Below are 17,328 nucleotides of genomic sequence, written 5' to 3'. Positions count from 1 at the left end.
CCTAAGCAGCTTGGGCCTGCTCAGGCGCCCACTCAGCAGCGAGTGCCACCGTTCCACATGCCTGGCAACATCTGGTACTGCCAGACTTCACATTTTTGCCGAGTTAGAGAACAGGAGATTTTTATCTCACTACTTTTTTTTTAAATGCCATATTTTTAATAGATCTGTTGGGCATTAAACTTATACTTGATATCCTTTTCATATTTTTCTAGTAGGTTTAATTTTCCTTGTGACTAAGAAGTCTTTATTTGAATCCACTGTTTTACAGACAGCATCTGTCAGTCTGTGGCTGGCCTTTTATCTGTATCTCTGGTTCTTCTATAATAGTGGTTTCCTCCACGGCATTTGTGCACCTTGGCTTTGGGCAGTAGCTGCACTGCCTGAATATGTGATGTGTACCTGTGCATGCGTTGGTTTCTTTTTTAAGAGAAAAACCAGAAAATAGCTGATGAATCAAAAAATAAGTTGCAGAATGAGAGAAACCACTGGGCATTAATATGTTGTTTCCTACGTTAACCGCCTTGACCTCCCAGAGCCAGCAGGCCGATTCTAAGGAGAATATCTTACTGCATTCACATCTGAGTTTTCCTGAGTGACATGCCCACTCTAAAATGCCAGCAAACATGACAGATTCATAACCTTCCTCATTTCCTCATAGGCTGTCGTCACATCCTGTTTGGACAACAGACTGCATTTGCTCTTTCCGAGCTTTAAACTTTATTTTACTAGGTCAGGTGGAGGGGTCCCCAGGTGTTCCCGATGGATAACAAACAAGGCACTCAGCACAGCGGTTTCTAACCTGCCTACACTTTCATAGCCAAGAGCCACGTGTGGCCACAAGTGCTTGTCTGTGGCCACTCTTTGAATTGAGATGGGCCTTAAGTGCAAATATGCACCAACTTCAAAGGTTTAGTGTGAGCAATTTCTCTAATGCAAGTATCTAGTTAGTTTTATAACCAGGAAAAGTGCCGTATGCCTGCAGTTCCAGCACTTAGGAGACTGGGGCAGAAAGATTTCTTGAATCCAGGGAGTTCAACGGTAGCTTGGGTAACGTGATGAGATCCTGTTCCAACAGAACACTAATAACTGTATACAGAACACACTGAAATAATGCTTGGAACATGCTTGTTACAAAGGAGATCACTAATGCCAACTGACTTCAATAGGCTGCCCTGTTCTAATGCTACTCTGCAATAGTAGGTGTTGTATAATACACGTTCTCGGTCCCTCCACATGAACAGTATTTGTGAGTCTCTGAGCTGAGGAGGAGAATGAAAGGAGTGAGGCAGACAGCTAAGGGTCAAAGGTTAAGGGTGCTCCGCAGGCTCCAATGACAGAGCGTCTTCAGCTTCAGGGATGCTGTGCTCAGCTCCATCTGGTAGACAGTGCACAACCACCCACTGGAAAGTTAAAGAAACTCTTGGCTACCACTGTGCTAGAAATGAGACTGAATTTTTTTTTTATGGCTTCTCTGGGTAAAACTCACAGGCAGCTAACTATAAAACAAATGTCCTTTCTAGCCAACACAACCTGCTGCAGATCAACCTCAAATACAAACAGAAATGACGGGGCCCAGATATAAAGAATCATGTTTTAAATCTTTATGAGTGGATACTAGCTAAGCCCTAAATAAGACCTTATTACACACCCATTGTATAAGCCAGTCCTTAATGCTGGTAGTATTAAGTATAGACTTCAGTGTCTGAGTAATGGGATTTCTTACACAAGGCCAACATCAACTTAAGAAAACTATTTGGCATTTTCTTATAGACTTGAAGACAGTCCACATGCAGCCAACCACTCCACTACTTATAAGGAGAACATGAGCACTGATTGAAATATAGACAACATGTTCAAACACGATATTGTTCATAATGGCCACATCCAAAAAGAATTAAAAATAAATAAATAAACAAGAAAACCTTCTATGGCAAAATGAACAAGCATACTGTGATATATTCATCCAATGAAACACTTGACAGAACAATGGAAGTAACAGAATAGTCCCTTAAAGAGGCAGGGACAGGACCATGCACTGAAATCAACATATTCTGCTGGGCGAGAGCAGCCACACAGCTCTTGAGCCCACTCAGAACACATACATATATAAACATATAACCATAGCTCACTAAAGATTCCAAAATGCAAGCAATAATCCACATTGGCTGAGGACATCCATGTAAGTGATACCAGTGTAGCAAATATGAAAGTGACTGTCACTGAGGTTACCTAAGTGCTTATCTATGATAGGAGGGAACAGGTTACAAACAGGAGACATTAGATACTGGTCATATTTTTTAATTTATGTATTAGTAATGGTTATACTAGGTGATATAGTAAATAGACATAAAAAGTATATAACAGCTGCCACAAGACAGAGGGTCACATGACAGCCCAAAGCTGCTCTGCCTTGCTGTGATTTAAAGAGCCTGGCTCCCGCTGCTCTGTGGCCCCATCATCCCTGGAGCATCCAGGTATCTGGAGGGAGCCATCAAAGCATGAGACAATCACTGGAGATGGACCACAGTTCCCTGTAGCTGATATTTACAGACCAGGCTAAACCTCCACCAAGGCAGGCTGGGGAAATGTGTGTGCAGGCTACAGTCTAAGACAAGAAAAACCAGAGTTGGTAAACAGCCAGCCTGCCTCTGGCACTCAAGTCTTTGCTATAGGGGATTATATTTATGACTGACTGGATGAATGAATGGATAAATGAATGAATGAAAGGAAGACAGACAGACAGAAAGAAAAGTAAAAGAAAAACCTATACCTGTTATATCTAAGTGGCTTTGAGTCCTAAGAAATAAACTCAAAAAATGTTGTTTTGTATGTGTAATTAAGCCACCAAGACAAGTCATGGAATGGAGAGTTAGCTAGTTAGCTACATTAGGCACACACACACACACACACACACCTTAAGTTTACTGTGCATGCTGAACATATAAAATCTTGGAACCAGAAGTGCTGTGAAAGACCGTGCTGTTGTCCCCAAGCATGCGTGTTTACCCTGGGAGGGTGGGGGTGTCACCCTCCCTCCAGCTCCCACAGGCAGGAAGCTTGTTATTTCCCTTCATCAGCCAACCTGTTCTGCTGCGGCAAACATTTTCAAGTTCATCTTGGTGGACTTAGGGGCAGCTGTGCTGCCTATGGCCTCTTCATATCGAATCTCCATCTTCTCCCGCAGCTCCTGCCCTTCTGCACAGACACAGCCTCATGTCCTGCAGTCTTTCAAACCACCTTTTGCAAATACTCTCTCTGTACCTGTGCTTCTCCCGGAACCCCCCTGCGGCTTACAGGCAAGCGTCTAGAGAACATGGCTGTGTGGACATCATTGTCATTTCTCTAACCCACAAACAAGAGCTATGTGAGGCCACAACACAGTCACAATGAAGGGTTTCGCTGCCAGGACCCGGGTGCTCTTGCGTGACAGATTCTCAGATTTTCTCAGTCTCCTTCAGAGACCTGCCACACAGCTTCATCTTCCTGGCCAAGACAAGGCTCCTCTTGGTGGCCCCACAACCCAGAGGCACAAATGTGGACATGAGTAAACTCCATGTGGGTACTGAGGAAACAAAGGCTTCTTTTTTTTGAGGATGTGGCAACTGTGGTCTTCTGAAAAGGTAACATATTGAGCCTCAGCATATTTCCCAAAGGGGAATTTCTGAGAAACCTGAAAACCACAAGATCTTTTTCCACCCTAGGCCAGACCAGTTATCAAATGCCACCACGGGAATACCATTTCCAAACTCCCTGGCCTGGTCACATGTCTGTAAATACTTGCCTGCTAAGGAAGGTGGGTTTTTCTGGGGCTTGTTATAACAATTTCCTTTTCAAATGTTTCACTATTTTTGCTGGAGACAGGGTCTCTCTATGTAGTCCTCCTGGCTATTCTGAAACTCTCTTTTGGCCTTGAACTCAGAGAGATCCACCTGCCTCTGCCTACAAAGTGCCAGGATTAAAGGCATTCACCACCATAATCAGCCCACAATTTTTGGTAAAATACCAATATAGAGTTTCCTTAAAGTCACAATTGAACTCTATACTAACTGTGTTTTAGGAATATAAAGTATTGCTTAGTAATTTATTACTTCTTTGACAGCACATAAACATAAAAGAAGCACTAGAAAGAAAAGAAATAAGAACGGGACTGGAGAGATGGCTCAACAGAGTGCTTGCTGCTCTTCCAGAGGACCTGAGTTCAGACTCCAGCAGCTATGTCAGGTGGCTCACAACCACCTATAAGTCTAGAATAACAAAAAGAAGGAAAAGAATAATATTCCAAAAAATAATTTAAAAGTCCACATCAGAATGACTTTCATATTTCTTGATCTAAATATAGTATATAAATGTATGAAATTACCAAAGAATAGTAAAAAAAAAATCAATGTCAGACTTGCTTTTACATTTCTAGCTTTCCATATTGCTAAACGGTCCTATCAATCAGTACAGGGAAGAAGGCAAAACGGGTGGCATTGTGGTGTTGGCATCAAATTGTTATTAATCAGCAACGTGCTCTTAGACAAGCACCGATCTCTCAAATTCAGGAGAGAGTCTTCATACGATAATAGCCAATGATAAAATATGACTGAAACTCAAAATCCCACCTGTAATGGCAACTAGAACCTTACAGTAAGTAAGCAAAGTCTTAAAACCATAAAAGCCTACATAAGCAAAATTTAAATGCCATAGAAAGACCTTTAAAAACTTTTATATATAATTTATTTCTATTTTTTATGTCTTACCTATATGTATGTTTGTGTGAGCATGTCGGATCCCTTGGAGCTAGAGTTACAGGAAGTTCTGAGCTGCCCTGTGGGAGCTGAGACTTGAACCTGGGACCTCTGAGAGAGCAGCCAGTTCTCTCTTAACTTCTTAAACTCTGAGCCAACTCTCTGGTCCAGGAAAAATTTTTTTTTAATGCTTGAATCTTGAATATGCAAAAAGGAGCACTGTTCCCAGATAGGGAGAACCAGTATCATGAAGTTATTAATTTCTCCCATAGTAATCATTAAATTTAAATCCAGCCAATAAATGTCAACAGGCCTTGATAAAAAAGAAAAGACGGATTTTAAATTAATATAGACATAATAGACTATCAGGAAATAGATAATGCTCTTTCAGAAAGTAGAGTACTTCTTTTTTTAAAGCTGAAATGATAAAGATTCCCAGTACTCATATAAAAATCCAGACATGGCAGTGAACTACTAAGGGCTGGAGCGAACTCACTCCAAAGTCACTGTCTAATTTCCATGTACACACCATGGTATGTGTGTCACAGCCCCCAATCCCGTGGTTCGTGTGCCCCCCCAAGCCTGTTATCACAAAATGCATACGATATATATAGAAACACTGATAAACAAAATTAAATTGTTTAGACTTATTACTATTATGTGTCCTTGAGTATGCCTGCATAGAAGTCTGAGTACCACAAGGAGGCCTGGTGCATGCAGAGGTCAGAATAAGGCAACAGATCCCCTGGGACTGGAGTCATGCGTGGTTAGACCCATGACCTCTACAAGAACAAGTGCTCTTAAGCAGCCCAAGGAAACCTTTTTATGAGCTGCCAGAGTAAGTAGACTATACTAACAGACGGCAAATTAACCACTGTACACAAAGTTCAAACTGAACACACCCAGAGCTCTCTGCTGCACCTGCGCCCCACCCTCGCTTACCACTACCCCAAACCAGCTTCTCCTCTCCACACGGAATTCACTGAGAGGAGTGGGAGTGGTCAGTCCACAGGAGTAGACTCACAATCCAGCACAGAGCACAACAGTACAGTTCTCTCCTGTGCTTCTTGTGGTCATAAAACTCTATCCGTGGCTGCCATTCGAAGCTTCAGAATTAGAAACCCAAAAGATAAGGGAAACAAAAAGGTGCCACTGGCTGGTCAGCATGCAGCAAGTCCCTCCATCTGGGGGCAGTAGACACATGAATGCCTCAGCATGGTTGCCCCTGCCTCGAAAAACTGACTGGCCAGAAAGAACGCAGACAACAAAATGGGCCACAACAATCGTGCAGTCTTATAGAAGATGGATGAGTATCATACTGGCTGGTTTTGTGTCAACTTGACACAGGCTGGAGTTATCACAGAAAAAGGAGCTTCAGTTGAGGAAATGCCTCCATGAGATCCAACTGTAAGGCATTTTCTCAATTAGTGATCGAGGGGGGAGGGCCCCTTGTGGGTGGGACCATCTCTAGGCTGGTAGTCTTGGGTTCTATAAGAGAGCAGGCTGAGCAAGCCAGGGGAGGCAAGCCAGTAAAGAACATCCCTCCATGGCCTCTGCATCAGCTCCTGCTTTCTGACCTGCTTGAGTTCCAGTCCTGACTTCCTTGGTGATGAACAGCAGTATGGAAGTGTAAGCTGAATAAACCCTTTCCTCCCCAACTTGCTTCTTGGTCATGATGTTTGTGCAGGAATAGAAACCCTGACTAAGACAAGTATGTTAAGAATACAAGGGACAAGGGTCTGTTTGGCATGCTCTCAGGACTGTTTCCTCTCTCCTAATTATCTGTCAATTGCCCATCCTGACCTTACATGCACACACTGGCTTTACTAGGGAAAGAGCCTGCTCTCCCAGGACTGGCCCATGCTTTACATGAGAGAATCACAGAGATGTGGGAGACCAGACCCAGGCAGACAATAAATTCATCGATGCTAAAGCAAAGTCCTTAAAAACAGCTGGACTGGGGAGAGATGGCTCAGTGGCTAAGAGCACTGGCTGCTCTTTCAGAAGACATGGGTTCAATTCCTAGTACCCACACTCTTCCTCAGGCACCAGGCATGGTTGTAGTACACAATCATACAGGCATGCAGAACATATATACATATTCATAAAAAGGGGGGTGGGGAAAGGAAGGAAGGAAAGGAAGGAGAGAAGGCAGGCAGGCAGGCAGGCAGGCAGGCAGGCAGGCAGGCTGGCAGCTGGTCAGTCTCAGGGGTGACTAACTGACAAGTTTCTATGTATACTCTCTAATCACTTCATAGAAACCAAAAAGCAATCAGTCTTTACTAACACATAAAATGACATGGAAAGCAAGTTACTAAATCAAGATAGCACAGAGATTAAAGGAGGTATCATCTCTCTAGCAGATTAATGGGAGCCATCTCATCCTCACCAGAGCCTCAACCAACTCTGTGAAATCCCTGTGCACTAGGGAATAATTTACTTAGCTAATATCTCCTGTGAGGCTACGAGGGTAACCATCATTCACAGCCATTCAACTATGAACCCCAAGGAAAGACAAGACTCACAGGGAACACGGATAAGAAGAGTGGGTCTGCTTCTGACAACACTGCCACACCTGGTCAGGCAACTGAGCAGCTGGGCAGCTCACCTCAGCTGGGAAACAGGGATGAAGCCAAGAGCGGCAAAGGGAGCCCCTGTTCATGAAGGAGCCAGTGTGGGTGGGTGAGCACGGCAACGTTCGTCTCCCCGGTGATTACAATATGAGCTGCTGAAGAACAGTCATCTAAAGTCAGGACCAGAAAGGAAGTGTGGTGCCCACGCCATTCAAAACTCCTTAGCAAGAACAAAGGAAGGAACGCCTGACCCAAAACAGCATGGGAGATTCTCAAATGATTATGCTGGGTGAAAGACGGTGGGCTGTTTTAAAGGCTTGTGAATGCTTGACAGCAGCTAAAGGAACTTGCCACCAAGCCTGATAGTCTGAATTCCATTCCCAGGACCCACCTCAGGGAAAGAGAGGACCATCTCCCACAGGTCATCTTCTGATCCCCATGAACATGCTGTGACATATATGCTCCCACACATGTGCAGGCATGAGAGAGAGTGCACACACACACACAGGAGGAGGGAGAGAACATACAAAAAAGAAACTTTAAAAAGACTACTATGATTCAATTTATACAATTTTCTAAAACACTGTTAATAGCAGCAGAAGGGATGAGAGACAGGGAGAGTGACAAGAAGATAATATCAGTAGACATAAAGTTTGAAGGCCGAGATATGTTTATTATCTCTGATTCGGTGATAAGTTTGATGGGTGGATGTCTACAACAAGCATCAATGTTTACACTGTAATATGTAGGTTATTTGGTGTCATCTATATCAAGACTACTTAAATACTTTTTAAATAAAATAAATCCAAATTGATCATCCTTTGTGTTGAGCTGAAAGCCACACAGTGCAACGGAAGTCACTTTTACTTCGGGAAGGGCACTTCATGTCAGTTACATTCCGTGCTTTCCGGAGAAGCAGTTTTAGTATGTACACAGAGAGGACATTTAAATGTCTACAGTTCTCGCCATTCCTCACGCTCATGGTCTAAAGGCTAGAAGCGTTTCACTGAGGAAAAAAAAAAAAAAAAAAAAAAAACCTTCATTGCCTCCAGAGTCTGCTCTGTCTGGAACTCAATCAATGAGATCATTAATTTGAGCTTTAACATAGTCTAGGAACCTGGTTGCCTGTCATAGCTATGACAAAATTCTAACCCTTACCTCTGCCATAAAAGAGCTGGCCTAGGGCCAGTGAGCAGGCTGGAGAGTAAAGGCATGTGCTGCCAAGCCTTGCAATCTGAGGTGGATCTCTCAGGTCCCACGTGGTAGAAGGAGAAAATCAACTCCCTACATCTGTGTGCTGACCTTTGCATGTATGCTATGGCATGCACATCACACACACACACACACACACACACACACACATTCCTCACACACCTCTTTAGCCTCATTTCTCTCACAGACCACATTTTAAAAATAATTTATTGTTTATTTTATGTACATTACTGTTTTGACTGCACGCATGTCCCGTGGTCTGTGTGAGGCTGTCGGGTTTCCTAGAACAGGAGGAGTTACAGACATGTGTAAGCTGCTGCCTCATGGGTGCTGAACCCTGGTCCTCTGGAAGAGCAGTCAGTCTTAACCACTGAGCATCCAGCCCATCTCATGGGCTGCATTTCAGTCTACAGCCCAACCTCATGTTGCGTTCACCCACCTCCCTCAACCCGCAACTTCTATCACTAGAATGAGCAAACACAGTCATATCATCATTCAGACTTTTTTTCCATTTATTTTATTTTATTTTATTTTTACTTTTAGTTATTCACTTCACATCCCATTCACTGCCCCTGTCCTGGTCACCCCCCTCCCACAATCCCTCCTTCCTCCCCTTCTCCTCTGAGCAGTCACCACCCCCCCTTCAATCTCCCACCCCCTCCAACCTGGCATCTCAAGTCTCCAAGAGGCCAGACAAGGCAGCCTAGCTGGTAGAACATATCCCACATACAGGAAATAGCCCCCATTGCAGTTGCTCAGGACCCACATGAAGGCCAAGCTGCACATCTACTATACATGAGCAGGGAAGCCTAGGTCCAGCCTGTGTATGATCTCTGGTTGGTGATTCCAACTGCCAGTCCCAAGGGTCCAAGATAGCTGACTCTGCTGGTCCTTCCATGGAGTTTCAATCCCCTTTGGGACCCACAATCCTTCCTCCTATTCCTCCACAAGAGTCCTAACCTCCATCCACTGTTTGGCTGTGGGTGTTTGCGTCTGTCTGAGCCAGCTGCTGGGTGGAGACTCTCAGAGAACAAGCACCTATCTGCAAGAATATCACTAATAATGTTAGGGGTTGGTGCTTGCCCATGGGATGGGTGTCAAGCTGGACTCATTCATCATTCAAATTTCAACATGAATCATATCCTCTAAAGCTTCCTAGGAGAAATAGTTAAGGGCAGAAAACTTAGGTTCACGTTCAATCACTTCCACTGTGATTACCAAAAGAACATTAACTCAAGGAAAAATGGTGGAACTTTCCCATTTTGACCTGAAAGCATTTATCTCCAGGATGAAAAGTATACAACGTATTAAAATCATTTTTTTTCTCAACTGTCTTGTTAGTTCTATACATTTCAAGTTGTGATCTTTAAGAATTGTACCCAGAGGGTTGAGTGTGGTGGAGAGCGGTGGTTAAGAACATACACTGCTCTTCTGGAGTAGCAAGTTCAGTTCCCAGCACCCACTTCAGGTGGCTCACAACAGTCTAGGAGTCCAACTCCAAAGGATCTGATGCATTCCCCAAGTGAAAGGGTCATTTGACCCCCCAAGAGGGTCGAATCCCACAGGCTGAGATCTGCCCTAGCTGGAGCAAGCATTGCAGGTAGTTGTGAGATGTCCCAAGTGGATGCTGGAACCAAACTTGGGTCCTCTGTAAGAATAGTTTACATTTGCAACACACATGAAACTCAAGAAGAAAGACCAAAGTGTGGATACATCGATCCTTCTTAGAAGGGGGAACAAAATACCTATGGAAGGAGTTACAGAGACAAAGTGTGGAGCAGAGACTGAAGGAATGACCATCCAGAGACTGCCCCACCTGGGGATCCATCCCATAATCCAGACACTATTGCGGATGCCAACAAGAGCTTGCCAATAGGAGCCTGTTAAAGCTGTCTCCTGAGAGGCTCTGCCAGTGCCTAATACAGAAGTGGATGCTCACAGCCATCCATTGAACGAAACACAGGGTCCCCAATAAAGGAGCTAGAGAAAGTACCCAAAAAACTGAAGGGGTTTGCAGCCCTATAGGAGGAACAACACTATGAACTAACCAGTATCCCCAGAGCTCCCTGGGACTAAACCACCAATCAAAGAGTACACATGGTGGGACTCATGGCTCCAGCTGCATATGTAGCAGAGGATGGCCTAGTTGGTCATCAATGGGAGCAGAGGCCTTGGTCCTGTGAAGGTTCTATGCCCCAGTGTAGGGGAATGCCAGGGCCAAGAAGAGAGAGTGGGTGGGTTGGGGAGCAGGGGGAGGAGGGAGGGGATAGTGGATTTTCGGAGGGGAAACTAGGAAAAGGGATAACATTTGAAATGTAAATAAAGAAATATCTAATAAAAAAAAGAATAGTTTACTCTCTTATACAAAGAACCATCTCTCCAACCTGGTCTACAGAGTGAGTTCCAGGATAGCCAGGGCTACACAGAGAAACCCTGTCTCGAAAAACCAAAAAATAAATAAATAAATAAAATTTAAAAAAAAAGAACCATCTCTCTAGACTTGTCTATTAGCTTTTAATGGTGATTTCAAATCCAAGACACATTTGCCTTTGGGATCCTTGAACACTAAACACATAATACATCCTAAAAATAATTCACATTGACCTAGCTAAGTATTTTTAATTTCTTTTTCTTTAAGTTTAAAGTTTGTAGATATTGGCACCCTAAGGTCAAAACTGGTTAGTTTGGCTTTTAATGCTGTACTGTTAATAATCTTAGAGTAAATCATGAAAAGTATCACTATATTACATGTTCATTAGGGAAGGATTTTTGTTTTTTTTTTTTAAGACGGGGTCTCACTGTGTCAATCTGACTGGCCTGGCATTCACTATGTAGATGAGACTGGCCTTGAACTCACAGAGATCTACCAGCCAAGCATGGGAATTTTTATCTCTTGTTTACTGTATCCCCTAGCACCTATTCTTGGCACAGCATCAGCTGAGCAGATATTTGTTAGTAAACACGTGCAAGCTCACATTTTTTCTTTTCTCTTATGCAGAGCAACACATTGTTTCAAAGTTGGGGGTGGGGTCTGTCAATATAAATGGAATTTCTTCTTGCTATTGCTTGAAACTAAACTAAGCATGAGCTCAACAGTTCTTATAAATCACAAACATTTGACTTCCAAATTATACAGCAACATGTGGCAGAGGGATGGCAACCAATCGACACAGTTTCCAGGGTGGTCACCACAGACCCTCCCAAGTAAGGTTCCCCGAGAAGGCTAAAGGCATAGAGCTGCCGCCCTCCGCACCCGGCAGACTTCTAACAGTGCCGTCTGCTGCAGCACGGAGGTGAAAGGCACAGATGGAAGCCCATCTGCATCCCAGACTACAGACTCACACCCAGAGGCACCAATGCCAAGGTGAGCTTTAAACCATCCTGCACAGCTGATGAGAAGCGCCATAATTAAGTAGTCAAAACCAGTAATTATCAACCACAGAAAACAAGCTCTGTTTTAAGATGCAATTCGAGAAAACCTGTACCAATAAAAGTTAAAGTGGTCAAGTTTGCAAACATTTTGCTTTGGTAGAGATCACCCTCCACATACAACCTCATGTTCCTAGGAAAAAGCAGTCCTTCTAAGACAGTGGCTCTCAACCTTCCTAAGGCTATGGGCTTCTAATACAGTTCCTCATGTCCTGGCAACCCCCAGCCATAAAATTATTCCCATCGCTAATTTCATAACTGTAATTTTGCTACTGTTATGAACCATATGCAGGATATCTGATATGTGAGAATTGCTGTTCTAAAAGATGCTACTGCTGGGATCCACACAGTAGGAGTGTCACATGTAAGTACCATCCATTATATCACAGTTGGTCCACAAGTACCTAATGTACCCCACTCGGGACATCTATGGGGCCATAAGCACAGACCCTTGCTCCAGCTCTCTGACAGAGCTACCTCTGGCCGGATATTGTCTCTCCACCATGGGCTTCACTATATGTGAGCAGGGACTCCTATCTGTGCTTGTGGAATCTGAGATCTGCAAAGAAAATAAAAACAAGCCCTAAATGTGAACTAGAACTTGATGCTGATGGGGCCTTGGTGGGAAAACTGGTACTATTTCAATGGGTTCTGAAGATGTGAGGGAAGAACACGCTGATTCCCTCAGTCACCTTGGTGAGGCAGAGGAGGCCCCCCTCCCTGAGGCTAAGCATTGCTAAGTGCTACTGAGAGTGTTGGGCCTTTGCTGTCCACACCCTGCAAGGTTTTTCCCTCTTCAATGACCAGAGACAAGGATGAGTTCTTTGACATTTGAGAGATAGCTGGCACTCTTCTCTTGTGCTCAGATGACTTGAGAACTGTCAATTAAACAAGCTACTTGGTGAACGACTAGCCAGACTGTCATGGCAACCCAGCTGCTTTGAACACTTCATATGACCTGAGGACATTCTACTCCAGCTGCAACTACCGCGGCATGTGATTCCTGCTTCCGGAGGCGTGGCTCCAGTCACAGCTGCGCTGGCAGCTTGCACCAGCCCTGACAGAATTTGGCTTCAGCCATAATAAACCTTGGGAACCTATCACTCTTACCTGCTCGAGTCATCCAGGTCAGGACAACTTGTGATTGGTGCATATCTGGAGTCTGATCTTAAAGGCTGTGACTGGAAAAACTAGAAGCCACGCCCCTATCTAGCAAGTAACAGTCTCTGGGAGGCTTCCCTCCTGTATACTTTTCATCCACCCATCCATCTCCCCTTCCTACCCTCCACCACCACCCACCCCACCAGCCCTGAGCTGCGGCATTAGACACGCAAGTCTATGGTGGGTGGTGACATCCGCCTTTAATCCCATCACTAAGAAGGCAGAAGCAGGCAGATATCTGTGCATTCAAGGCCAGCCTGATCTAAGTAGCTAGTTTTAGGACAGCCAAAAACACATCATGTCCCAATCAATGGATAGATAAAACAAGTCCCTTAAGTGGCCTCTTACTTGCCTAGCTTTGGTCTTCAGCACAAAAAGCAGACAAAACTGTGGGGTTCCCAGACCCAGGTGACAGCTGGTATTTACGGCAGTTGAATCCACAGAAGGGGGCTTAAAGGGGGGCTAAGAACCAAGGAAATAAGCCATGTAAAGGTCCATTCCACTTTTGTGAGAGGAGAGGGTCTGGAAATCTGCTGTACGACCATGAATATGTATCTCAAGTCTGACCTGTCTGTGCGCACATTTGTGACTGAGACTACAAAGAAAGCAAGATGACAGTCCCACTATTTCAAAAGCCACTTGCCCTAGAATCAAAGGGATGGAAGCCTAAGGCTCACCTTCAGCCTGAGTGTGGGAGTGGCTTCCATTACCATCTCAAAACACACCACACACCTCAGTTGTAGTTTTCTCTTGAAAAATAGTGAACTAAAAACCAACTCCCCAGAAAGGGAGAGTGCACCAGTACATAGAGTAAGGTGAGTCAGCAGGAAGGACACGAAGTCCTCTAATGCTAACTTAAAATTCTATTTTCTAAACAGTAGAATGTCAGCGTCTATGGCAAGCCAAAGTTATCAGTGGTTAGAGTTTTGCGTAGCAGCCAAGTGTTTTCTTAATTTCTATTGTGGAGTCAATTAATCTTATAGTCTCCCATCTTCATTACCAAGATGTGAGCTATCAAGACAGACAGCTGCTGGGTATGGTGGCGCACGCCTTTAAGCCCAGCACTTGGGAGGCAGAGGCAGGCAGATCTCTGAGTTCAAGGCCAGTCAGGTCTACAGAGGTAGTTCCAGGACAGCTAACAGTCCCAGGGTCAGAGAAAGGGAGAGCAAATGGAGCCTAAGGAGTCAGAAAGAGGAGCGAGGGCCATTTCCAACCTGCAAAGCTACGTCACAATGTAGCTTGTTCAGAGGGCTCCCAGCTGCTCAGAGGAGAAAATGTGATATCCTAGTATACTAGCCATCTCTGATGCTCAGAAATGTGTGCACACAGTTCCTTGGATAGAATGTGCAATTTCTTTTCCCAACAACTTGAAGACATATTCATTAGATTCTAATGCCCCTCTGCTCAGCTGGTTCTATTGGCTGGACTTGTAGTCAGAGAGGCTGCCAATGCTAACACAAAGGTTACCCACACTTTTTTTTTTTTTTTGGTACTGTTCTCAGAAGAAAAAAAAAGGTTGTTAGATTTTATTCTTTCTCATGATTCTGATCAAATTAGCACAAATTCCTTATTAGAAGCCAAATTCTTTCTCTGAGACCACAATGGAGTGGTTTAAAGATAAAATGTGTAACCTCTGAATTTAATCTTAAGCCCCACTGTACACCCTGATCGCAGACTCACATCTCCAATGGCCACCCGGCATTTCTGCTTCAAAGGGTAACATACTTCTGAAAGTTAAAAACAGCCAAAGGGAAAGCCTTCATACAGTCTCCTTCCCACGCTCCAAAGCCACTCCCCCTTCAGCTCCGCTCCACCCCACGCCTGGCCACTCAGGCTGAGACCTGAATGTAAGTGGCATCCCTGCTCTTCCTCAGGTTCAATCCATCAGTCACACTAGATCTCCAAGTATACCTTAGCTGTAGCCACTTCTCAGAGCCAGGCACTGTTCTCTAGCCTAGACCCCCCAACTGCTCTCCCCAACTCCACTCTTGCCATCCACACACTAAAAAATACTTTGTGTGCGAATGCGTGCAAAGCTGTGAGCATGTGTGCCATGTGTGTCAATGGCAGCAAGGGCAAGAAGAGGGCACTGGATCTTCTGAAACTGGAGTTACAGGGACTTGTAAGCTGCCAAGGGACCAGAACTTGCAACCTCTGCCAAGAACAGTAAGTACTCTTAGTCACTGATCTATGTCTCCAGCCTCAACAACAGCAGCAAATTACTGTACTTATTTTCATGTGTGTGGGTGTTCTGCCTGCCTGTATGTATATTCACCACCCATGTGTATATATGCACCACAAGCATGCAGTGTCAACAGAGGATGCAGGATTCCCAAGAACTAGAGTTACTAATGGTCGTGAGCCACCCTGTGAGTGTTGGCATCTGAGTCCAGGTCCCTCTGCAATGCAGGATGCTTTTAACCTCTGATTCATCTCTCCAGCCACTACCAACATAATTTTTATAAAAAGACATTAACCACCTAAGAGCTGGAGGCAGGAGGATCAGGAATTCAGGCCATGAGACGTGTCTCAAACAAGTAAATAAACCAACAAAAGATGAAATAACTCAAAATACAAAAGCAAAGCAGAGGATGTAGACATCCAACAGTCTAATAGGATGTGGACATCCAACAGTCTAATAGCCAGTGCATGGGCTCCTCAGGGTGGCTTCTAGTGAGTGCTACATGAGAACTGGGCGTACCGCAGAGGAGATTCTCAGTGGAGAAATCCGACAGACTTCCTCAGCCAGGTGATCAAAGCTAATGTCAGCCATGAGTGGTAGCCCAGAATAAACCCACATGACAGATCAAAGTAACACTCTAACCCTGTGGTCTTCTCCCCAGTCACCCAGAAGCCCAGATTAATCAGGAGAAAACCATTAGACAGACACGTGAGGGAGTGTCTACAAATGCCAGGTTCATCAAAACAACAGAAGCCTGAGAAACTGTCACAACGATAAAACGATGCCTAAGGAAACATGACTCTGTGTAATATGGAGACCTGCAAAGAGCTCATACAGACCCGTGTCCCCCTAAAAGTCACACGTTTAAGTCTCAGATTCTAATGGAGTGGTTGGTATCTGGAAGGACATTAGACTCGGTATTAGTCATTATATAAAGAACCTGTGGGTGTGACTTAGGTGGCAGACTGTTGGCTAAGCATGCACAAAGAGCGGGGTTCACTGTCCAGTACAGAATAAACTCGGTGTTTTGGTGCACCTCTGTAACCCCGGCACGCAGGAAGCAGGAGGCTCAGAAGTTCAAGACCATCTCCAGCAGCATGGCAAGCTTGAGGCCAGCTTGGGTTACGTTGCACCCTATCTTAGAGACGGGGAATAGATAGAAATCAGCAAACTTGCACTCTCAGTGAGAACACACTTTCAGGGCATCATCGGCAGGTCAGGAAGCGATCCCTCACCAGAACCAACCACGTTGGTAACCTAGTCGCAGACTTCCACTTCAGGTACAACCAGAGTATGCATTATTATTATGCTATTATTTATCCATTATGTCATGGCACCTAATAACATACAAGCAAACTGCAGAATGTTGTTTAAAAAGGCATCAATGTTGCTTCACAAGCTATGGTAAGTGGCCACTCTGAAATAATGTGTTAACAGGAAAACCAAATGTGGGTCTATGAGAATTCAGCTTTCTATAAATTTACAATTATTCTAAAGTAAATAGATTATTTAAAAAACAAAAACAAAAATAATGTCTTCCTATGATATTTAGGTTATAAGCAAACTGATAATCTCTTTCAATTGATCTAACATTTTGTGTTTTTAAGATTTATTTATTTATTTTATGTATATGAGTACACAGTAGCTGTATAGATGGTTGTGAACCATCATGTGGTTGCTGGGAATTGAACTCAGGACCTCTGCTTGCTCTGGTCCAAAGATTTATTTATTATTATATGTAAGTACATGTAGCTGTCTTTAAACACAGCAGAAGAGGGTGTCAGATCTCATTACGGATGGTTGTGAGCCACCATACAGTTTCTGGGATTTGAACTCAGGACCTTCAGAAGAGCAGTCAGTGCTCTTATCTGCTGAGCCATCTCACCAGCCCCATCTAACTTTGTACTGCGTTCTCTCCTCTACTGTGTTAACTGATCAAACATTGCATATAAGCTCTGTGTAATATATCATCTATAAATTAAACTTGAATAAATGGTTTTAAAGTGTGTCACCATGAAAGCGAAAACTCTGGTGACATAAA

The 17,328-nt window shown here is 44.1% G+C and overlaps 1 protein-coding gene across 13 annotated transcripts in view; it reads right to left on the bottom strand.

Moving 5' to 3' along the window:
• Mboat2 (membrane bound O-acyltransferase domain containing 2) overlaps positions 1 to 17,328 on the bottom strand; it is a 132,966-nt gene that overhangs the window by 91,935 nt on the left and 23,703 nt on the right. The window lies entirely within an intron of this gene.

This window comes from Mus musculus, chromosome 12 (assembly GCF_000001635.26).
Source record: "Mus musculus strain C57BL/6J chromosome 12, GRCm38.p6 C57BL/6J".
Classification (NCBI taxonomy): domain Eukaryota; kingdom Metazoa; phylum Chordata; class Mammalia; order Rodentia; family Muridae; genus Mus; species Mus musculus.
This window is presented reverse-complemented; position numbering and strand designations above follow the sequence as displayed.